Source organism: Triticum dicoccoides, chromosome 1B (genome assembly GCF_002162155.2).
Source record: "Triticum dicoccoides isolate Atlit2015 ecotype Zavitan chromosome 1B, WEW_v2.0, whole genome shotgun sequence".
NCBI lineage: Eukaryota > Viridiplantae > Streptophyta > Magnoliopsida > Poales > Poaceae > Triticum > Triticum dicoccoides.
In genome coordinates, this window is record NC_041381.1 from 54,038,402 (window position 1) to 54,061,494 (window position 23,093).

A 23,093-nucleotide genomic window follows, 5' to 3' on the forward strand; every position below is an offset into this window, starting at 1 on the left:
CACTAAGCGGTTCTCAAAGTACACAGCACCATGATCATTTGTGGAGAAACAACTAGCACCTCCGCTAGCAATGTTCTCCTTGATCTTAGCTATTCCCTTATCTCGCTTCTGGGCAGCAAAGATTTGATCCGTAAGAGTAGGTTTCGCCTCCAAGGTGGAAAGAAATCCTTGAGGAACAATGTGAAGGTTAAGCTTCCGAAATTCCTCATGGAGAAGCGGTTGACTTTGTTGTAACATCAGGTTGTTACAATAAGATTTACGACTTAGCGCATCAGCCATGACGTTGGCTTTTCCTGGGGTGTAAGTTATTCCTAATTCAAAATCTGTGATCAACTCGACCCAACGTCTTTGCCTGAGATTCAAATCCGGTTGGGTGAAGATGTACTTCAGACTTTGGTGATCAGTGAATATTTCGCAACGATTACCGAGGAGGTAATGTCGCCAGGTTTTAAGTGCATAGACTACAGCTGCAAGCTCTAGATCATGAGTAGGATAATTCTCCTCATGTGGGTGCAATTGCCGTGAGGCGTAAGCAATTACGTGTCGATCTTGCATGAGAATACAGCCTAGTCCTTGTCGCGAGGCGTCGCAGTAGATAACAAAGTCCTTGGAGAAGTCTGGTGGTACCAGTACGGGAGCAGAAGTCAGGCGTCTTTTCAGTTCCTGAAAGCTGTGCTCACATTGTGGAGTCCATTCGAACTTCTTATCTTTCTTGAGGAGTTCGGTTAGAGGTTTGGCAACTTTGGAGAAGTTCTCGACAAAGCGACGACAATAGCTCGCTAAGCCCAGAAAACTCCGAACTTGCTTGACCGATTCAGGTGGAGTCCAATTAAGGACGGCTTGAACTCGCTCAGGGTTAAAAGCAATACCTTTACCAGATATTACATGACCCAGATAGGTCACTTCTGACAACCAGAATTCACATTTAGAAAATTTGGCATAAAGGCGATGCTCTCGAAGTTTCTTCAACACTAGCCTTAGATGTTCGGCATGTTCTTCCTCGTTCTTGGAGTAGATGAGTATATCATCTAGATAAACTACGACGAATTTATCCAAATACTCCATGAAGATTGAGTTCATTAACCGAGAAAAGGTGGCTGGAGCGTTGGTTAAACCGAAAGACATGACGGTGTACTCGTATTGGCCATAACGAGTAACAAAGGCCGTTTTAGGAATGTCCCCGTTTCTGATTTTGATTTGATGGTAGCCCAACCTCAAATCCATCTTGGAGAAGATTGAGGATCCAGCGAGCTGATCATACAGGTCGTTGATCCTGGGAAGCGGATATTTGTTCTTGATTGTGACCAAATTGACAGGTCGGTAATCTACAACCATCCAGTCCGTACCATCCTTCTTCTTGACGAATAGGACGGGGCAAGCCCACGGAGATGAGCTAGGTCGGATGAAACCCTTTTTCAAGGACTCATCGAGTTGTTTCTTAAGCTCGGCTAGCTCTAGTGGTGCCATCTTATAAGGTCTTCTAGCAATCGGAACGGTTCCTGGAATGAGGTCTATTACGAACTCAACATCCCTGTCAGGTGGAACACCTGGCAATTCCTCTGGAAAGACATCCGGGAAGTCACAGACTACCGGAACGTCCTCAAGGTCTGGCAAAGGGCTGGCGTTAAGAGAAAATAATTGTCGCTTGGCTATTCGGGTCAAGACATTGACTATCTTCCCCGAAGGATGGGTGAGTTGAACAGTCCTAGAGAAGCAATCAATTTTGGCTTGATGAGCCGACATCCAGTCCATACCCAGAATGATATTAATATCTGAAGATTTAAGGGCTATCAAGGACGCGAGGAAAACAAGTCTATCGACTTGGATTTCATTTCCATAACTTACCCTAGAGGTCTGCCATCTAGAACCAGGAGTAGAAATTTCCATAGTGGATGGCATGTCACAGAATGCAACGTTATGCAAACGAGCATAATTTTCGGATATAAATGAATGAGAGGCTCCTGTATCGAAAAGAACAGATGCCGGGTGGCAATTAACAAGAAGCGTACCGAGAACGACGTTGGGATCCTCTTGAGCTTCTTCGGCAGAGATACAGTTGACATGGCCACGTGTAGCGGTGGCCGGCTTGGCGTGGAACACTTTCCCTGTTGGCTTGCCACGGCCAACAGCTTTAGCAGACTGGTTGGGGTTGGTCTGGGGACACTCACGCATATAGTGACCAGATTCCCCACACTTGAAACAGGTCACGGAACTGGTACGTGGAGGAGCATTGTTAGTTGGACCCCCATAGGGCTTGGCTGGAGCAGACTGTTGAACAGGGCGAGGCGCCTGGAAAGATGGCCTCGGTGTGAACCTGGGTGGCAGGGCGGTGTTGGGTACCCACACGCGGCGCTTCTGAGGACCAGCACCGGATGAGGAACCCATGTCACGGCCATGCTTGCGTGTTGCGTCATAGTCAGTCTGACCAGTTTCAGCACTGATGGCTTTGTTGACAAGTTTCTGAAAAGATGTGCACTCATGCAGACGGAGGTCGCGGCGAAGCTCAGGACTAAGGCCCTTACGGAACCTTGCTTGCTTCTTGGCATCAGTAGACACTTCCTCAGTTGCATACCGTGCGAGGTTACCAAACTCCCTGCTGTAAACATCCACAGAGAGTCGGCCTTGGGTGAAATTGCAAAATTCTTCACGTTTACGGTCCATGAGACCCTCCGGAATGTGATGTTCACGGAAAGCCTCGCTGAATTCAGCCCAAGTAGTGACATGGCCCGCTGGGCGCATAGCTCCATAATTCTCCCACCATAGACTTGCGGGGCCTTCAAGATGATATGCAGCAAAGGTGACCTTGTCAGCCTCCGCTACCAGCGCGGAATGCAGTTTGTGAGAGATACTGCGAAGCCAGTCATCAGCGTCGAGAGGCTCGACGGAGTGGTGGAACGTGGGTGGATGTAATTTGATAAACTCACTGAGTGACACCACGTTAGTCCTCTGATGGTGTGCCGTGTTTTGTTCAATACGCTCCAACAAACGGTTGGTCTCCCGCTTGTTTCTCTCAGCTTCCATCATAACCTCGGCTAGGGAAGGAGGATGAGGCAGATTTGCATCCCTGACTTCACTGCCTTCGGCCTGCTCTTGTGGAGCAGGGTTAGTGCGCGTGTTGACCATCCTAGGTAAACAAGACAATGATTTAGTCAGGATGATAAAATTCCGACATAGGATATAAAATGTAAGGAATAACTCGAAATGCAAGATGATCATCCGTATGACATGGTAGATACAGAAACTGCTTCTTTTATTCCATCGTCATACACACCATACAGGGTTTAGTACAAGACCAAACAAAGTACTATTACGGTGAGAAAAGGATTACATCTCATCGAAGGCATCCCAAGCTCCTATACATTATTTTTCTACACCTCCGGAAAGAGTACAAACTAGGTCATATCCCACGAGTCACGCGGGACGATAGATGACACAGCTAGTGCGAACTAGTGATACCACCACTAAGTCAGATCGATCCGTAGTAGTCCTCGTAGAAGTCACCTCCATAGCCTGGAAGCTCAACATGATCATCCGGAAACAGACGATCTCGCGGAGCTTGTGGACCATAGGGGCTAGGATGAGGTCTTGGACCAACAGACGGTGGCCTGCGGGGACCGCGAGGTGGGGTGATGCCTCCTACATCACGCCAACCCATCACGTCTGGCAGAGCAGATCTCACAGGATAGAGATCGCGCATATCTGAATATCCAGCTTGCACCGCCGGTGCAAACCGAGTCGATGTGGCCCAGTGGTCAGCACGGGTATTGAAGAGCTCTAACCTCAAGGCCCGATTTTCACGGTCCTTATCCTCGAGCATCTCAGCAGTAGTGCGAGTCCGTAAATCCTCCTGGGTGGGGTCAGCATAGATAGCCTGGAGATACCCTTGTGCTCCCGAAGTGATCCTGGCATATACCGGAAATCAGAGTCCCGAAATAGACCAGATCTGACTCGCATAATGGTCATCATAGAGTAGGCGGCGTCCTGCACAGCCATCTCAATAGTAACCCCGAGTCCATAGGAGCAGTGAAGAGGCTCGGTGGATCCAGGATAAGATGGAAATATCCTGACAGTGCAGAGATACTGGCTTTGATTAAAGTCTCGGAATTGCTCTTCGACCGTGTACTCAGGATACCAGCGGTATCCAGCCTCAGTCATTACCCTGACCAACTTGGCAGTATGGCCGGGTACATCTAGGCATCGAGTCAGGCGAACCACTTGATTGAGGTCGCGAGTGGCCATCTGAAAGCACAATCATAATGCAAAGGCATTAGAATTTCTAGCAAAATTTCGGCAGCATAACAGCTGTAAATGCTCAAGAAGGATTTTGGGACATTTGACAAAGGATTTTGTACACACTCAACATCATCATATCAAAGTTCTGAATCCATTCTAATAACATAATGTGGTAGTAGAACTGAACTAGGCTTGTATCCATCAAACTTATAAGGTACTACTGATTAGTAACACGTGATCCTGATAGAGAGAATAGATCCTAATTCCTTAACCCCCCGGTGGAAGAATGGACTGACTCAGATCAGAATGTCATAAGATAAAGGAGTAAAAAGAGCCTTACGTTCCAACCCACAAACAATTCCCCTACATATAACTAAAGAATTTCTAGACTCAACATCGACCAGTTTGGCTTGGAGAACCTACAGGCAGTCCGGCTCTGATGCCAACGCTGTCAGGACCCCGACTCGATGTCACATCGATCTAGCCGGTAACACCTCATATCACTTTGCGGCCTCACGCACGGTATCCCCACGGGTGTCGCCTTACCTTTGCCCGGGACCGTTTGCGCCTTTTGGCTCACGTATATGATAGTGTCGCTAGCATCCATATGATAAGGAGCCCGGGCTGACATGACTAGTCGTAAACCCAAAGTGGCACAGACTTACAGGGACAGGCATCCATGACCCAGCCTCGAACATGTCGGTCATCAGCAAGTGGGTCCGGGCTGTAGCACTGGGCTAGCAGGACTCCGGTAAACCGGGCTGTAGCGGGCTAACAGGACTCCGGTACTCAAAGCGTGACATTTCCCCGAAGGGACAGACACAGGAACGAAGAAGGACACATGCCGGCCAGCCTAAGTGTTCCAGAGCAGTAGCAAGCTACCATGGCTCAGCGGTAACACTAGGAGACATTTCCCGGTAAGAGAGGCTACTAAAGATAAACAACTAGATAGTCAGATCCCACACATACCAAGCATTTCAATCATACACACAATATGCTCGATATGTGCAAATACAACGAAGCATCACAACATGACTCTACGACACAAGTACTTTATTTAAGGCTCAGGGAGCCATACATAACATACACAAAGGTACGGGTCTCACGACCCAACATGCAAGTCATACAGTCATACAAACCAGCAGCGGAAGTAACTTGTCTGAGTACAGACAACTAGTAAAATAAAAGAGGCTTGGAAAGCCTAGCTATACTACATGGTCCTTCACAAGCTCAGGGTCACCACCTGGGCCTTTAGCCTACTCGTTGATGTCAACGTCTACATAGAACCCATCAGAAGGGGTTGCAACGTCTTCTGAAAAAAATGTAAATTATAGCAACATGAGTACAAAGGTACTCAGCAAGACTTACATCAGATCCTACATACATGCATATTATCAAGAAGGGTTGGTGGAGTTATTGCAGCAAGCCAGCTTTGACTCTTGGCTAGACTATCCTACGATACTTCAACTTGAAATGGTTTTGCGCACACGAGTCCACTACTCACCACTTCAATACACTACCGAGGATCCACCTCCGTCTTCCTACGGAAGAGCCATCCTCGGCACTCACACTTATCTTGAGGCTTTTAGTAGTTTCCATTTACTTGTCTATGAACTGTATAGGCAACCAAGTAGTCCTTTACCGCGGACGCGGCTATTCGAATAGATCATGATAACCCTGCAGGGGTGTACTTCTTCATACATGTTTCCACCACTTAGCGTCTGCACACGACATGTGCTCGGCAGACTTCAAGCGAAAGCCGACGTGGGTGTAGACCACGACCTACCTAAACACTTAAGCCTCTAGTCCAGGTTTATCGCCTATCCAGGTTCCATCCGCAGGGAGTCCGGCCGAGGTTTCCCATACGGCCCCGAACGATGTGAACAGGGTTCCCGAGATACCTAACGGGTATTCGGTACACCGTGCCACGTACCTACCGCATCACAGCCCACCCCTATGGTCAGCGCTGTCCACGGCCTCCAGTAGGCTACAAACACCAGAAACTACTTGCAACTCCTGGACAGAGAGCTAGGGTGAATAAGAAGTCGAGAGGGGTCATATTTCAGGGCCCAATGCATGGTAGTAGCTGTATCTTAAATCACACATACAGATCTCAGTGCTTAAGGTCGGCTTCAATGAAACAACCCACCATGTACTCCTACATGGCCTCTCATCGATACCTTTACCAAGTCGTGTTCACCACACCACTCTCATTACCGACATAATCATTTCACTCTAGCCCATCACCCAGATGAACCAGACCTGACACGACTCTAAGCATAGCAGGCATAGCAAGGTAGGAACAACACATACATATGGCTCAATCAACTCCTACACATGCTAGTGGGTTTCATCTAGTTACTGTGGCAATGACAGGTCATGCAGAGGAAATGGGTTCAACTACCGTAGCACACAGCAGTTTGAAACGCGTTGTCTTAATGCAGTAAAAGAGAGCAGGAGCGAGAACATGGGATTGTATCGATATGATCAAATGGTTGGTTGCTTGCCTGATGGTTCGATGCACTGATACAGTTCTTCGTTAGGGTAATCACGGTACTCCTCGGAGGCAGAACCTGTCGCAAAGGACACCGATACACAACCATCACCAAACAATGTGCAACAATATGATGCATGCATGAAACATGGCAATATGAGTGTGTTGGGCTAATGCAACTAAGACCAGAAGGGTTTGAACCAATTTGAATCAAAGATTCAAATTTCAAACTCAAGTATGGCCTTTTAAAGTGCTTTTCCTTGTTCTGCTTTAAACATCAATTTAACTTGTTTGATCATGCATGAAAATAGTACAGATGGATAGATTGGATTTTTCTGATCATTTTTCATATATAATTTGTCTGATTTGGAGTTACAGAATAAAAGTTATGAATTTTTGAAGTTTAAATAATATTCTGGAATTTCCTGATTTAAATTAAATCCAGAAATATAAATATTGCGCCAGCATGACGTCAGCATGACGTCAGCGGTCAACTGCGGCTGGCTGGGGTCAAACCTGACGTGTGGGGTCCACACGTCGGTGACAGGGGGGGTTTAACAGGGTTAATTTATTCCTAATTAGGGGTTAGTGGCGCTAGGGCCCACTGTCAGTGTCAGGGGGGTTAATTAAGCGGTGATTAGCACTAATCTGACCACCTGGCCGACGGGGCCCACGCGTCAGTGACCCTGGGGGGTCAAACCCCAGGTCAGACAGGTCAAACCCACCGGCGACATGACGCCGGCAGGGCCCGAGACGGCGGCGCGGTGCGGAAACGCGCTACAGGGCACGGGCGAGGCCGTGCTTGGGCTCGTTGGAGAGCCCTTGCTCCCGCGCGTCGAACGGTGGTGGTGGCCGTGCCTGAGGTGGCCGGTACCGACGACGGCGAGCTCGCGAGCGGCGGCCGGAGTTCGGCCAACGGCGGGTTAGGCGATGTAGGGCGCTAGGGGAGGCGTTGGTGCGTGCTACGTGCTCCTGGTGAGGTGTGGAGCACGATGGTGTGCTCGGCTTCGAGCTACAACGGCTCCAGCCACGGCGGCGACGAGGCACGGCGGCGACGAGCTTCGGAGCTCAAGGGGGCGGCAGCTACAGGATGCTAGGGACGACGGGGCAAGGGGGAATCGGGTCAGTGGCTCACCGCGGAGCTGCAGGGATGGTTAGCGGGCTCGGGGACGTCCGGTAGCTCCCGATTCGACGGCGACGATCTCCGGTGGCCGAGGAGGGGAACGGCGACGTGGGCGGCGATGCAGGGCTTCCGGAGACCCGTGGATCGGTGGGGAGGAAGAGGGGGTCGAGGCGGAGCTCCTGAGCTCAGCGGAGGGGCGAGGGGTGGCCGGTGACGGCTGCTATGGCGAACGTCGGCGATGGTGGTGTTCGGCCGTGAGGGAGGAAGCGAGGGAGAGGAGGGAGGAACCGAGGGAGAGTGAGAGAGAGCAGGGGGGGGCGTGGCGTCGTCCGGGGCATCGAGACGAGGAGGGGAGGGCAGGCAGGCAGGCGAGCAGGTGGCGTGGCGCGGTGGCGCGCGCGCGCCGGCCACACTCCCCTCCCTCTGTCGAGGACGAAGACGACAGAGGAGGGAGGCGGGCTGGGCCGCCTGCTGGCTGGGCCGGCCAGCTGGCTGGGCTGCACAGGGAGGAGCCCAGGTAAGCTCCTCCTTTTATTTATTTTTCTTTTTCTAATTTCTGACATTTGTTTTGATTTAAAAAAAATATTAAATCATTTATTTACCTTATGCCAATTTTTGCAGGAGCTAGATGTATTATTCCAGAGCTCCTTTATAATTGGCATAATATTTGGACATATATTAATATATATAACTAATATATTTCCAATGCAAATATTTATGCATTAATTCCAAATGCCCAAAATAAATACCTATGAGCTCTTAAAAATATTGGTTTGATTTTTATCTCTGTCCAATATTTTCAGAGAGCAACATGAGCATTTTCTTGGACCTTTTTGGAGAAATTTTTAGTTGGATCATTTTCAAAAAATGATTCTGAGGGTTTCACAAATCCCCATTTCAAATTAAATGGAATTTTAAACATGATGCACACACTCTGGTGCATGACTAGCTAGGGTGTGACAGGTCTTGTACTAAACCCTGTATGGTGTGTATGATGATGGAATAAAGAAGCAGTTTCTGTATCTACCATGTCATACGGATGATCATCTTGCATTTCGAGTTATTCCTTACATTTTATATCCTATGTCGGAATTTTATCATTCTGACTAAATCATTGCTTTGTTTACCTAGGATGGTCAACACGCGCACTAACCCTGCTCCTCAAGAGCAGACCGAGGGCAGTGAAGTCAGGGATGCAAATCTGCCTCATCCCCCTTCCCTAGCCGAGGTTATGATGGAAGCTGAGAGAAACAAGCGGGAGACCAACCGTTTGTTGGAGCGTATTGAACAGAACACGGCACACCATCAGAGGACTAACGTGGTGTCACTCAGTGATTTTATCAAATTACATCCACCCACGTTCCACCACTCCGTCGAGCCTCTCGACGCTGATGACTGGCTTCGCAGTATCTCTCACAAACTGCGTTCCGCGCTGGTAGCGGAGGCTGACAAGGTCACCTTTGCTGCATATCATCTTGAAGGCCCCGCCAGTCTATGGTGGGAGAATTATGGAGCTATGCGCCCAGCGGGCCATGTCACTACTTGGGCTGAATTCAGTGAGGCTTTCCGTGAACATCACATTCCGGAGGGTCTCATGGACCGTAAACGTGAGGAATTTTGCAGTTTCACTCAGGGCCGACTTTCTGTGGATGCTTACAGCAGGGAGTTTGGTAATCTCGCACGATATGCAACTGAGGAAGTGTCTACTGATGCCAAGAAGCAAGCAAGGTTCCGTAAGGGCCTTAGTCCTGAGCTTCGCCGTGACCTCCGTCTGCATGAGTGCACATCTTTTCAGAAACTTGTTAACAAAGCCATCAGTGCTGAAACTGGTCAGACTGACTATGACGCAACACGCAAGCATGGCCGTGACATGGGTTCCTCATCCGGTGCTGGTCCTCAGAAGCGCCGCGTGTGGGTACCCAACAGCGCCCTGCCACCCAGGTTCACACCGAGGCCATCCTTCCAGGCACCTCGCCCTGTTCAACAGTCTGCTCCAGCCAAGCCCTATGGGGGTCCAATCAACAATGCTCCTCCATGTACCAGTTCCGTGACTTGTTTCAAGTGTGGGGAATCTGGCCACTATATGCGTGAGTGTCCCCAGACCAACCCAAACCAGTCTGCTAAAGCTGTTGGCCGTGGCAAACCGACAGGGAAAGTGTTCCACGCCAAGACGGCCACCGCCTCACGTGGCCATGTCAACTGTATCTCTGCCGAAGAAGCTCAAGAGGATCCCAACGTCGTTCTCGGTACGCTTCTTGTTAATTGCCACCCGGCATCTGTTCTTTTCGATACAGGAGCCTCTCATTCATTTATATCCGAGAACTATGCTCGTTTGCATAACACCGCATTCTGTGACATGCCATCCACTATAGAAATTTCTACTCCTGGTTCTAGATGGCAGACCTCTAGGGTAAGTTATGGAAATGAAATCCAAGTCGACAGACTTGTTTTCCTTGCATCGTTGATAGCCCTTAAATTTTCAGATATTAATATCATTTTGGGTATGGACTGGATGTCAGCTCATCATGCCAAAATTGATTGCTTCTCTAGGACTGTTCAACTCACTCACCCTTCGGGCAAGATAGTCAATGTCTTAACCCGACTAGCCAAGAGACAATTATATTCTCTTAACGCCAGCCCTTTGCCAGACCTCGAGGACGTTTCGGTAGTCCGTGACTTCCCGGATGTCTTCCCAGAGGAATTGCCAGGTGTTCCACCTGACAGGGATGTTGAGTTCGTAATAGACCTCATTCCAGGAACCGTTCCGATTGCTAGAAGACCTTATAAGATGGCACCACTAGAACTAGCCGAGCTTAAGAAACAACTCGATGAGTCCTTGAAAAAGGGTTTCATCCGCCCTAGTTCATGTCCGTGGGCTTGCCCCGTCCTATTCGTCAAGAAGAAGGATGGTACGGACCGGATGGTTGTAGATTACCGACCTGTCAATTTGGTCACAATCAAGAACAAATATCCGCTTCCCAGGATCAACGACCTGTATGATCAGCTCGCTGGATCCTCAGTCTTCTCCAAGATGGATTTGAGGTTGGGCTACCATCAAATCAAAATCAGAAACGGGGACATTCCTAAAACGGCCTTTGTTACTCGTTATGGCCAATACGAGTACACCGTCATGTCCTTCGGTTTAACCAACGCTCCAGCCACCTTTTCTCAGTTAATGAACTCAATCTTCATGGAGTATTTGGATAAATTCGTCGTGGTTTACCTCGATGATATACTCATCTACTCCAAGAACGAGGAGGAACATGCCGAACATCTAAGGCTAGTGTTGAAGAAACTTCGAGAGCATCGCCTTTATGCCAAATTTTCTAAATGTGAATTCTGGTTGTCAGAAGTAACCTATCTGGGTCATGTAATATCTGGTAAAGGTATTGCTGTTAACCCTGAGCGAGTTCAAGCCGTCCTTAGCGAGCTATTGTCGTCGCTTTGTCGAGAACTTCTCCAAGGTTGCTAAACCTCTAACCGAACTCCTCAAGAAAGATAAGAAGTTCGAATGGACTCCACAATGTGAGCACAACTTTCAGGAACTGAAAAGACGCCTAACCTCTGCTCCCGTACTGGTACCGCCAGACTTCTCCAAGGACTTTGTTATCTACTGCGACGCCTCGCGACAAGGACTAGGTTGCATTCTCATGCAAGATCGACACGTAATTGCCTACGCTTCACGGCAATTGCACCCACATGAGGAGAATTATCCTACTCTTGATCTAGAGCTTGCAGCCGTAGTCTATGGACTCAAGACATGGCGACATTACCTCCTCGGTAACCGTTGCGAAATATTCACTGATCACCAAAGTCTAAAGTACATTTTCACCCAACCGGATCTGAATCTTAGGCAAAGACGTTGGGTTGAGTTGATCACAGACTTCGACTTAGGAATAACCTACACCCCAGGGAAAGCCAACGTCATGACTGATGCGCTAAGTCGTAAATCTTATTGTAACAACCTGATGTTACAACAAAGTCAACCGCTTCTCCATGAGGAATTTCGGAAGCTTAACCTTCACATTGTTCCTCAAGGTTTTCTTTCCACCTTGGTAGCAAAACCTACTCTTACGGATAAAATCATCGCTGCCCAAAAGCGAGATAAGGGAATATCTAAAATCAAAGAGAACATTGCTAGCGGAGGTGCTAGTTGTTTCTCCACAAATGATCATGGTGTTGTGTACTTTGAGAACCGTCTAGTGGTTCCCAAGAACCAGCATCTACGGCAGTTGATCCTTAAGGAGGCTCATGAATCTCCTCTCACCATTCATCCCGGTAGTACTAAGATGTATCAGGACCTACGCCAGAGGTTCTGGTGGACTAGGATGAAGAGAGAGATTGCTCAGTATATTGCAAATTGCGACGTCTGTCGTCGTGTAAAAGCAGAGCACCAACGGCCTGCTGGCACCCTTCAACCCTTAGCTATTCCTGAATGGAAATGGGATAAAATTGGTATGTATTTCATTACCGGTTTTCCCAGGACTAAGAGAGGGAATAATGCTATTTTCGTCGTTGTCGATCGTCTTTCCAAAGTAGCCCATTTCTTACCTGTTCGTGAGAGTATAACCGCTAGTCAGCTGGCAGACTTATACATCTCCCGAATAGTGTCCCTCCATGGTGTTCCTTTGGAAATTAATTCGGATCGAGGAAGTCTTTTCACCTCTCGATTTTGGGAATGTTTCCAAAATGCTATGGGAACCCGTCTCTCCTTTAGCACCGCTTTCCACCCTCAGTCGAGTGGTCAAGTGGAACGCGTCAACCAGATTCTAGAAGACATGCTTCGAACCTCTGTTATCTCATTCGGAATGGACTGGGAGAAGTGCCTTCCATTTGCCGAATTCGCTTACAACAACACCCCTTAACTGGTCAGAGACCGGGGAAAGACAATTCTTTGGCCCGGATATGACTCAGGAAGCAGAAGAACAGGTTCGTACCGTTCGTGAAAAGTTGAAAACAGCCCAATCTCGTCAAAAGAGTCAATATGACCGAAAACATAAGGCCATGACTTTAGAGGTTGACGAGAAGGCTTATCTTCGGGTCACCCCTCTGAAGGGAACCAATCGTTTCGGTATCAAAGGCAAACTGGCTCCTCATTACATTGGACCTTTTCGCATTCTCGCCAAACGAGGAGAAGTTGCCTACCAGTTGGAACTACCTCCGCACCTCTCCAGAGTCCACGACGTCTTCCACGTTTCCCAACTCAGGCGTTGCTTCTCGGATCCTATCCGTGGAGTGGACCACGAAACGCTTGATCTCCAAGATAATCTTACATATCGAGAGTACCCCATTCGTATCCTCGATCAGGCCGAACGTACCACCCGACGTCATAATATCAAGTTTCTCAAAGTACAATGGTCGCACCATTCTGAGGATGAAGCAACTTGGGAAAGGGAGGATCGTCTTCGACTCGAGTATCCCGCCTTCTTCCCGGAGGAACCCAAATCTCGGGACGAGATTCTTTTGAGTGGGGGTGAGTTGTCACACCCTAGCTAGTCATGCATCAGAGTGTGTGCATCATGTTTAAAATTCCATTTAATTTTGAAATGGGGATTTGTGAAACCCTCAGAATCATTTTTGAAAATGACCCAAATAAAAATTTCTCCAAAACGGTCCAAGAAAATGCTCATGTTGCTCTCTGAAAATATTGGACAGAGATAAAAATCAAATCAATATTTTTAAGAGCTCATAGGTATTTATTTTGGGCATTTGGAATTAATGCATAAATATTTGCATTGGAAATATATTAGTTATATATATTAATATATGTCCAAAAATTATGCCACCTGTTGGGGAGCTCTGGAATAATATATCTAGCTCCTGCAAAAATTGGCATAAGGTAAATAAATGATTTAATATTTTATTTAAATCAAAACAAATGTCAGAAATTAGAAAACAAAAATAAATAAAAGAAGGAGAAGCTTACCTGGGGCTCCTCCCTGTGCAGCCCAGCAGTAGCTGGCCGGCCCAGCCAGCAGGCGGCCCAGCCCGCCTCCTCCTCTGTCGTCTTCGTCCTCGACAGAGGGAGGGGAGTGTGCCCGGCGCACGCGCGCGCCACCGCGCCACGCCACCAGTTCGCCTGCCTGCCTGCCTCTCCCCTCCCCGTCTGGATGCCCTGGAACGACGCCACGCCCTCCCCCGTACTCTCTCACTCTCCCCCGATTCTTCCTCTCCTCTCCCTCGCTCTCTCTCTCCCGTGTCCGAACTCACCCATCGCCGCCGTTCGCCATAGCCGCCGCCACCGGCCTCCCCTCGCCTTCCCGACTCGCGCAGGAGCTCCGCCCCCTCACCCTGAAGCTCTCCGTCAAGCCACAAGACGCCGGACGCCCTGTGGAGCCGCCGTCGCCATCGTCTTCCTCCTCGGGCTCCGACCACCATCGCCGTCGATTCGCCGTCTCCAGTGCGTCCCCGAGCCCGCTTCGACGCCCGCTGCAACCGCGGTGAGCTCCGCCACCGTTTCCCCCTCTTCTCCCCCTCGTTCCCGCGCCGTAACTCCGTTCCCACCACGGCCGAACCTCCGCCGTCGCCGAGCTCGCCGTCGACGCAGCTCCGGTGACCATTTGGTCACCCCGGCGAGTCCAACAGGTTCGTAAGGCCCCGTAGAGCATCCCTAGCGCCTTGCCTCGCTCGCCTTCGAGCTCCAACCACGTTTCCGTGCACGACTGAACCCCGGCGGCCGCAGCCGAGCTCGCCGCTGTCGACTCCGGCCACCCCAGGCCCAGCCACGGCCACCGCCCGACGCGCCATCGAGCTAGCTTTCCAACGCACCTAGCCGCACGCCGTTTGGAGCACCACAGAGGAAACCCGGGGCACATGTACGCCGCGGACCTCGCCGGCGACTAACCACCGGCGGGTTTGACTTGTTCGACCTGGGGTTTGACCCCCCCAGAGTCACTGACGCGTGGGCCCCGTCGGCCAGGTGGTTAGCTTAGTGCTAATCACTGTTAATTAACCCCCCTGACACTGACCAGTGGGCCCCAGCGCCACTAATTCTTAATTAGGATTAAACTAACCTCTGTTAAACCCCCCTGTCACTGACGTGTGGACCCCACACGTCAGGTTTGACCCCAGCCAGCCGCAGTTGACCGCTGACGTCGTGCTGACGTCATGCTGGCGCAATATATATATTTCTGGATTTAAATTAAATCACGAAATTCCAGAATATAATTTAAACTTCAAAAATTCATAACTTTTATTCTGTAACTCCAAATCAGACAAATTATATATGAAAAATGATCAGAAAAATCCAATCTATCCATCTGTACTATTTTCATGCATGATCAAACAAGTTAAATTGATGTTTAAAGCAGAACAAGGAAAAGCACCTTAAAAGGCCATGTTTGAGTTTGAAATTTGAATCTTTGATTCAAATTGGTTCAAACCCTTCTGGTTTTAGTTGCATTAGCCCAACACACTCATATTGCCATGTTTCATGCATGCATCATATTGTTGCACATTGTTTGGTGATGGTTTTGTATCGGTGTCCTTTGCGACAGGTTCTGCCTCCGAGGAGTACCATGATTACCCTAACGAAGAACCGTATCAGTGCATCGAACCATCAGGCAAGCAACCAACCATTTGATCATATCGATACAAACCCATGCTCTCGCTCCTGCTCTCTTTTACTGCATTAAGACAACGCGTTTCAAACTGCTATGTGCTACGGTAGTTGAACCCATTTCCTCTGCATGACCTGTCATTGCCACAGTAACTAGATGAAACCCACTAGCATGTGTAGGAGTTGATTGAGCCATATGTATGTGTTGTTCCTACCTTGCTATGCCTGCTATGCCTAGAGTCGTGTCAGGTCTGGTTCATCTGGGTGATGGGCTAGAGTGAAATGGTTATGTCGGTAATGAGAGTGGTGTGGTGAACCCGATTTGGTAAAGGTATCGATGAGAGGCCATGTAGGAGTACATGGTGGGTTGTTTCATTCAAGCCGACCTTAAGCACTGAGATCTGTATGTGCGATTTAAGATACAGCTACTACCATGCATTGGGCCCTGAAATATGACCCCGCTCGACTTCTTATTCACCCTAGCTCTCTGTCCAGGAGTTGCAAGTAGTTTCTGGTGTTTGTAGCCTACTGGAGGCCGTGGACAGCGCTGACCGTAGGGGTGGGCTGTGATGCGGTAGGTACGTGGCCGGGTGTACCGAATACCCGTTAGGTATCTCGGGAACCCTGTTCACATCGTTCGGGGCCGTATGGGAAACCTCGGTCGGACTCCCTGCGGATGGAACCTGGATAGGCGATAAACCTGGACTAGAGGCTTAAGTGTTTAGGTAGGTCGTGGTCTACACCCACGTCGGCTTTCGCTTGAAGTCTGTCGAGCACATGTCGTGTGCAGACGCTAAGTGGTGGAAACATGTATGAAGAAGTACACCCCTGCAGGGTTATCATGATCTATTCGAATAGCCGCGTCCGCGGTAAAGGACTACTTGGTTGCCTATACAGTTCATAGACAAGTAAATGGAAACTACTAAAAGCCTCAAGATAAGTGTGAGTGCCGAGGAGGGCTCTTCCGTAGGAAGACGGAGGCGGATCCTCGGTAGTGTATTGAAGTGGTGAGTAGTGGACTCGTGTGCGCAAAACCATTTCAAGTTGAAGTATCGTAGGATAGTCTAGCCAAGAGTCAAAGCTAGCTTGCTGCAATAACTCCACCAATCCTTCTTGACAATGTGCATGTATGTAGGATCTGATGTAAGTCTTGCTGAGTACCTTTGTACTCATGTTGCTATAATTTACATTTTTTCAGAAGATGCTGCAACCCCTTCTGATGGGTTCTATGTAGACGTTGACATCAACGAGTAGGCTGAAGGCCCAGGTGGTGACCCTGAGCTTGTGAAGGACCACGTAGTATAGCTAGGCTTTCCAAGCCTCTTTTATCTTACTAGTTGTCTGTACTCAGACAAGTTACTTCCGTTGTTGGTTTGTATGACTGTATGACTTGAATGTTGGGTCATGAGACCCGTACCTTTGTGTATGTTATGTAAGGCTCCCTGAGCCTTAAATAAAGTACTTGTGTCGTAGAGTCATGTTGTGATGCTTCGTTGTATTTGCACATATCGAGCATATTGTGTGTATGATTGAAATGCTTGGTATGTGTGGGATCTGACTACCTAGTTGTTTATCTTTAGTAGCCTCTCTTACCGGGAAATGTCTCCTAGTGTTACCGCTGAGCCATGGTAGCTTGCTACTGCTCTGGAACACTTAGGCCGGCCGGCATGTGTCCTTCTTCGTTCCTGTGTCTGTCCCTTCGGGGAAATGTCACGCATTGAGTACCGGAGTCCTGTTAGCCCGCTACAGCCCGGTTTACCGGAGTCCTGCTAGCCCAGTGCTACAGCCCGGACCCACTTGCTGATGACCGACACGTTCGAAGCTGGGTCATGGATGCCTGTCCCTGTAAGTCTGTGCCACTTTGGGTTTACGACTAGTCATGTCAGCCCGGGCTCCTTATCACATGGATGCTAGCGACACTATCATATACGTGAGCCAAAAGGCGCAAACGGTCCCGGGCAAAGGTAAGGCGACACCCGTGGGGATACCGTGCGTGAGGCCGCAAAGTGATATGAGGTGTTACCGGCTAGATCGATGTGACATCAAGTCGGGGTCCTGACAGGGGTAACATGTCGTATGTGATCATACCAGCACTAAAGCACCGGATCCCATCAGAACTCCGAAGTTAAGCGTGCTTAGGCGAGATTAGTACTAGGATGGGTGACCTCTTGGCAAGTCCTCGTGTTGCATTCACTTTTTAATTTTTTTGCGCCGCTTGCAAAACAAAACGCACGTGTAAGTAATATATTTACCGTGTTTTATTATTTTGCACGATTGCGGTAAGTTATAGCTGGGTGCTCACGATTCACGCGTCTAGTGGCGGCGTTGTGTCTTGGCAAGCGTGCACTCATGCAGTTGAGAGGGAGGGGTGGAAACCGCGGTAAACTCATCTCCGTAGCTGAGAGGGAGCGGCCAAAGCAATGTACAAACGTCTTTGTAGTGGAGCTGGGAGGGGCAAGGATAAGGGATGAAGACGGGGGTAACATGTCCGATGTGATCATACCAGCACTAAAGCAACGGATCCCATCAGAACTCCGAAGTTAAGCGTGCTTGGGTGAGAGTAGTACTAGGATGGGTGACCTCCTGGGAAGTCCTCGTGTTGTATTCCCTTTTTTATTTTTTTTGTGCCGCTTGCAAAACAAAACGCACGTGTAAGTAATATATTTACCGTGTTTTATTATTTTGCACGATTCCGGTAAGTTATAGCTGGGTGCTCACGATTCATGCGTCTAGCGGCGGCGTTGTGGCGCGGCAAGCGTGCACTGGTGCGGTTGAGAGGGAGGGGTGGAAACCGCGGTAAACTCGTCTCCGTAGTTGAGAGGGAGCGGCCAAAGCAATGTACAATCGTCTTTGTAGTGGACCTAAGAGGGGCAAGGATAAGGGACGAAGACGGGGGTAACATGTCGGATGCGATCATACCAGCACTAAAGCACCGGATCCCATCAGAACTCCGAAGTTAAGCGTACTTGGGTGATAGTAGTACTAGGATGGGTTACCTCCTGGGAAGTCCTCGTGTTGCATTCCCTTTTTTATTTTTTTGCGCCGCTTGCAAAACAAAACGCATGTCTAAGTAATATATTTACCGTGTTTTATTTTTTTGCACGATTGCGGAAAGTTATAGCTGGGTGCTCACGATTCATGCGTCTAGCGGCGGCGTTGTGGCGCGGCAAGCGTGCACTGGTGCGGTTGAGAGGGAGGGGTGGAAACCGCGGTAAACTCGTCTCTGTAGTTGAGAGGGAGCGGCCAAAGCAATGTACAATCGTCTTTGTAGTGGACCTGAGAGGGGCAAGGATAAGGGACGAAGACGGGGGTAACATGTCAGATGCGATCATACCAGCACTAAAGCACCGGATCCCATCAGAACTCCGAAGTTAAGCGTACTTGGGCGATAGTAGTACTAGGATGGGTTACCTCCTGGGAAGTCCTCATGTTGCATTCCCTTTTTAATTTTTTTGCGCCGCTTGCAAAACAAAACGCACGTCTAAGTAATATATTTACCGTGTTTTATTATTTTGCACGATTGCGGAAAGTTATAGCTGGGTGCTCAGAATACACGCGTCTAGCGGCGGCGTTGTGGCACGGCAAGCGTGCACTAGTGCGGTTGAGAGGGAGGGGTGGAAACCGCGGTAAACTCGTCTCCATAGTTGACAGGAAGCGGCCAAAGCAATGTACAATCATATTTGTAGTGGAGCTGGGAGGGGCAAGGATATGGGACGAAGACGGGGGTAACATGTCGGATGCGATCATACCAGCCATTGTTGAGGAAATCGTTAACTAGCAACTGCTCGGTTGGCTTGCGAGTAGGGGATTCATAGGCTAATCGGCAAGTTAATCGGCCATTTAATCAATTAATCGGACGATTTATTGGTTTATCGGCTACTCGGTGACCCTACGAGTAGGGGTTAATCGGCAAGTTAACTGGTTAATCGGACGAATTCTTGAACAAGGATACCAGCACTAAAGCACCGGATCCCATCAGAACTCCGAAGTTAAGCATGCTTGGGCGAGAGTAGTACTAGGATGGGTGACCTCCTGGGAAGTCCTCGTGTTGCATTCCCTTTTTAATTTTTTGCGCCGCTTGCAAAACAAAACACATGTGTAAGTAATATATTTACTGTATTTTATTATTTTGCACGATTGCGGTAAGTTATAGCTAGGTGCTCACGATTCACGCGTCTAGCGGCGGCGTTGTGGCTTGGCAAGCGTGCACTGGTGCAGTTGAGAGGGAGGGGTGGAAACCGCGGTAAACTCGTCTCCGTAGTTGAGAGGGAGCGGCCAAAGCAATGTACAATCGTCTTTGTAGTGGAGCTGGAGGGGCAAGGACAAGGAACGAAGACGGGGTAACATGTCCGATGTGATCATACCAGCACTAAAGCAACGGATCCCATCAAAACTCCAAAGTTAAGCGTGCTTGGGCGAGAGTAGTACTAGGATGGATGACCTCCTGGGCAATCCTCGTGTTGCATTCCCTTTTTAATTTTTTTTGCGCCGCTTGCTAAACAAAACGCACGTGTAAGTAATATATTTACCGTGTTTTATTATTTTGCACGATTGCGGTAAGTTATAGCTGGGTGCTCACGATTCACGAGTCTAGCAGCGACGTTGTGGGACGGCAAGCGTGCACTGGTGCGGTTGAGAGGGAGGGGTGGAAACCGCGGTAAAATCGTCTCCATAGTTGAGAGGGAGCGGCCAAAGCAATGTACAACCGTCTTTGTAGTGGAGCTGGGAGGGGCAAGGATAAGGGACGAAGACGGGGGTAACATGTCGGATGCGATCATACCAGCACTAAAGCACCGGATCCCATCGGAAGTCTGAAGTTAAGCGTGCTTGGGCGAGAGTAGTAGTAGGATGGGTGACCTCCTGGGAAGTACTCGTGTTGCATTCCCTTTTTAATTTTTTTGCGCCGCTTGCAAAACAAAACGCACGTGTAAGTAATATATTTACCGTGTTTTATTATTTTGCACGATTGCGGTAAGTTATAGCTGGGTGCTGACGATTCACGCGTCTAGCGGCGGCGTTGTGGCGCGGCAAGCATGCACTGGTGTGCTTGAGAGGGAGGGGTGGAAACCGCGGTAAACTTGTCTCCGTAGTTGAGAGGGAGCGGCCAAAGCAATGTACAATCGTTTTTGTAGTGGAGCTGGGAGGGGCAAGGGTAAGGGACGAAGATGGGGGTAACATGTCGGATGCGATCATACCAGCACTAAAGCACCGGATCCCATCAGAACTCCGAAGTTAAGCATGCTTGGGCGAGAGTAGTCCTAGGATGGGTGACCTCCTGGGAAGTCCTCGTGTTGCATTCCCTTTTTAATTTTTTTGCGCTGCTTGCAAAACAAAACGCACGTGTAAGTAATATGTTTACCGTGTTTTATTATTTTGCACGATTGCGGTAAGTTATAGGTGGGTGCTCACGATTCACGCGTCTAGCGGCGGCGTTGTGGCTTGGCAAGCGTGCACTGGTGCAGTTGAGAGGGAGGGGTGGAAACCGCGGTAAACTCTTCTCCGTAGTTGAGAGGGAGCGGCCAAAGAAATGTACAATCGTCTTTGTAGTGGAGCTGGGAGGGGCGAGGACAAGGGACGAAGACGGGGGTAACATGTCTGATGTGATCATACCAGCACTAAACCAACGGATCCCATCAAACTCCGAAGTTAAGCGTGCTTGGGTGAGAGTAGTACTAGGATGGGTGACCTCCTGGGCAGTCCTCGTGTTGCATTCCCTTTTTAATTTTTTTGCGCCGCTTGCAAAACAAAACGCACGTGTAAGTAATATATTTACCGTGTTTTATTATTTTTCACGATTGCGGTAAGTTATAGTTGGGTGCTCATGATTCACGAGTCTAGCGGCAGCGTTGTGGCGAGGCAAGCGTGCACTGGTGCGGTTGAGAGGGAGGGGTTGAAACCGCGGTAAACTCGTCTCCGTAGTTGAGAGGGAGCGGTCAAAGCAATGTACAATAATCTTTGTAGTGGAGCTGGGAGGGGCAAGGATAAGGGACGAAGATGGGGGTAACATGTCAGATGCGATCATACCAGCACTAAAGCACCGGATCCCATCAGAACTCCGAAGTTAAGCGTGCTTGGGCGAGAGTAGTACTAGGATTGGTGACCTCCTGGGAAGTCCTCGTGTTGCATTCCCTTTTTAATTTTTTTGCGCCGCTTGCAAAACAAAACACACGTGTAAGTAATATATTTACTGTGTTTTATTATTTTGCACGATTGCGGTAAGTTATAGCTGGGTGCCCACGATTCACGCGTCTAGCGGCGGCGTTGTGGCGCGGCAAGCGTGCACTAGTGCGGTTGAGAGGGAGGGGTGGAAACCGCGGTAAACTCGTCTCCGTAGTTGAGAGGGAGCGGCCAAAGCAACGTACAATCGTCTTTGTAGTGGACCTGGGAGGGGCCAGGATAAGGGATGAAGACGGGGGTAACATGTCGAATGCGATCATACCAGCACTAAAGCACCGGATCCCATCAGAACTCCGAAGTTAAGCGTGCTTGGGCGAGAGTAGTACTAGGATGGGTTACCTCCTAGGAAGTCCTCGTGTTGCATTCCCTTTTTAATTTTTTTTGCGCCACTTGCAAAACAAAACGCACGTGTAAGTAATATATTTAACGTGTTTTATTATTTTGCACGATTGCGGTGAGTTATAGCTAGGTGCTCACGATTCACGAGTCTAGAGGCAGCGTTGTGGCGCGGCAAGCGTGCACTGGTGTGGTTGAGAAGGAGGGGTGGAAACCGCGTTAAACTCGTCTCCGTAGTTGAGAGGGAGCGGCCAAAGCAATGTACAATCGTCTTTGTAGTGGAGCTTGGAGGGGCAAGGATAAGGGACGAAGATGGGGGTAACATGTCGGATGCGATCATACCAGCACTAAAGCACCGGATCCCATCAGAACTCTGAAGTTAAGCCTGCTTGGGCGAGAGTAGTACTAGGATGGGTGACCTCCTGGGAAGTCCTCGTGTTGCATTCCTTTTTTAATTTTTTTTGCGCCGCTTGCAAAACAAAACACACGTGTAAGTAATATATTTACCGTGTTTTATTATTTTGCACGATTGCGGTAAGTTATAGCTGGGTGCTCACGATTCACGCGTCTAGCGGCAGCGTTGTGGCGCGGCAAGCGTGCACTGGTGCGGTTGAGAGGGAGGGGTGGAAACCGCGGTAAACTCTTCTCCGTAGTTGAGAGGGAGCGGCCAAAGCAATGTACAATCGTCTTTGTAGTGGAGCTGGGAGGGGCAAGGATAATGGACGACGACGGGGGTAACATCAAGGATGCGATCATACCAGCACTAAAGCACCGGATCCCATCAGAACTCTGAACTTAAGTGTGCTTGGGCGAGAGTAGTACTAGGATGGGTGACCTCCTGGGAAGTCCACGTGTTGCATTCCCTTTTTAATTTTTTCGCGCCGCTTGCAAAACAAAACGCATGTGTAAGTAATATATTTACCGTGTTTTATTATTTTGCACGATTGCGGTAAGTTATTGCTGGGTGCTCACGATTCACGAGTCTAGCGGCGGTGTTTTGGTGCGGCAAGCGTGCACTAGTGCGGTTGAGAGGGAGGGGTGGAAACCGTGGTAAACTCGTCTCCGTAGTTGAGAGGGAGCGGCCAACGCAATGTACAAGGATAAGGGACGAAGCTGGGGGTAACATGTTGGATGCGATCATACCAGCACTAAAGCAATGGATCCCATCAGAA

The 23,093-nt window shown here is 49.1% G+C and overlaps 13 non-coding genes across 13 annotated transcripts; all 13 read left to right on the forward strand.

Moving 5' to 3' along the window:
- The first annotated feature begins 17,482 nt into the window (after window positions 1–17,482).
- Window positions 17,483–17,601, forward strand: LOC119351356. Its single transcript, XR_005169870.1, has one exon. It is a non-coding gene; the product is annotated as a 5S ribosomal RNA (ribosomal RNA).
- A 296-nt stretch (window positions 17,602–17,897) lies between these two features.
- On the forward strand, window positions 17,898–18,016 carry LOC119351354. Its single transcript, XR_005169868.1, has one exon. It is a non-coding gene; the product is annotated as a 5S ribosomal RNA (ribosomal RNA).
- A 297-nt stretch (window positions 18,017–18,313) lies between these two features.
- Window positions 18,314–18,432, forward strand: LOC119351334. The gene has a single exon (XR_005169849.1). It is a non-coding gene; the product is annotated as a 5S ribosomal RNA (ribosomal RNA).
- Window positions 18,433–18,728: 296 nt separating this feature from the next.
- LOC119351377 lies at window positions 18,729–18,847 on the forward strand. The gene has a single exon (XR_005169890.1). It is a non-coding gene; the product is annotated as a 5S ribosomal RNA (ribosomal RNA).
- Window positions 18,848–19,346: 499 nt separating this feature from the next.
- On the forward strand, window positions 19,347–19,465 carry LOC119351394. The gene has a single exon (XR_005169904.1). It is a non-coding gene; the product is annotated as a 5S ribosomal RNA (ribosomal RNA).
- Window positions 19,466–19,758: 293 nt separating this feature from the next.
- LOC119351400 lies at window positions 19,759–19,877 on the forward strand. Its single transcript, XR_005169910.1, has one exon. It is a non-coding gene; the product is annotated as a 5S ribosomal RNA (ribosomal RNA).
- Window positions 19,878–20,174: 297 nt separating this feature from the next.
- On the forward strand, window positions 20,175–20,293 carry LOC119351337. Its single transcript, XR_005169852.1, has one exon. It is a non-coding gene; the product is annotated as a 5S ribosomal RNA (ribosomal RNA).
- A 296-nt stretch (window positions 20,294–20,589) lies between these two features.
- Window positions 20,590–20,708, forward strand: LOC119351222. Its single transcript, XR_005169745.1, has one exon. It is a non-coding gene; the product is annotated as a 5S ribosomal RNA (ribosomal RNA).
- Window positions 20,709–21,004: 296 nt separating this feature from the next.
- Window positions 21,005–21,122, forward strand: LOC119351402. The gene has a single exon (XR_005169911.1). It is a non-coding gene; the product is annotated as a 5S ribosomal RNA (ribosomal RNA).
- Window positions 21,123–21,418: 296 nt separating this feature from the next.
- LOC119351237 lies at window positions 21,419–21,537 on the forward strand. Its single transcript, XR_005169759.1, has one exon. It is a non-coding gene; the product is annotated as a 5S ribosomal RNA (ribosomal RNA).
- Window positions 21,538–21,833: 296 nt separating this feature from the next.
- On the forward strand, window positions 21,834–21,952 carry LOC119351427. Its single transcript, XR_005169922.1, has one exon. It is a non-coding gene; the product is annotated as a 5S ribosomal RNA (ribosomal RNA).
- Window positions 21,953–22,249: 297 nt separating this feature from the next.
- LOC119351216 lies at window positions 22,250–22,368 on the forward strand. Its single transcript, XR_005169739.1, has one exon. It is a non-coding gene; the product is annotated as a 5S ribosomal RNA (ribosomal RNA).
- A 297-nt stretch (window positions 22,369–22,665) lies between these two features.
- LOC119351254 lies at window positions 22,666–22,784 on the forward strand. Its single transcript, XR_005169775.1, has one exon. It is a non-coding gene; the product is annotated as a 5S ribosomal RNA (ribosomal RNA).
- The last annotated feature ends 309 nt before the right edge of the window (window positions 22,785–23,093 follow it).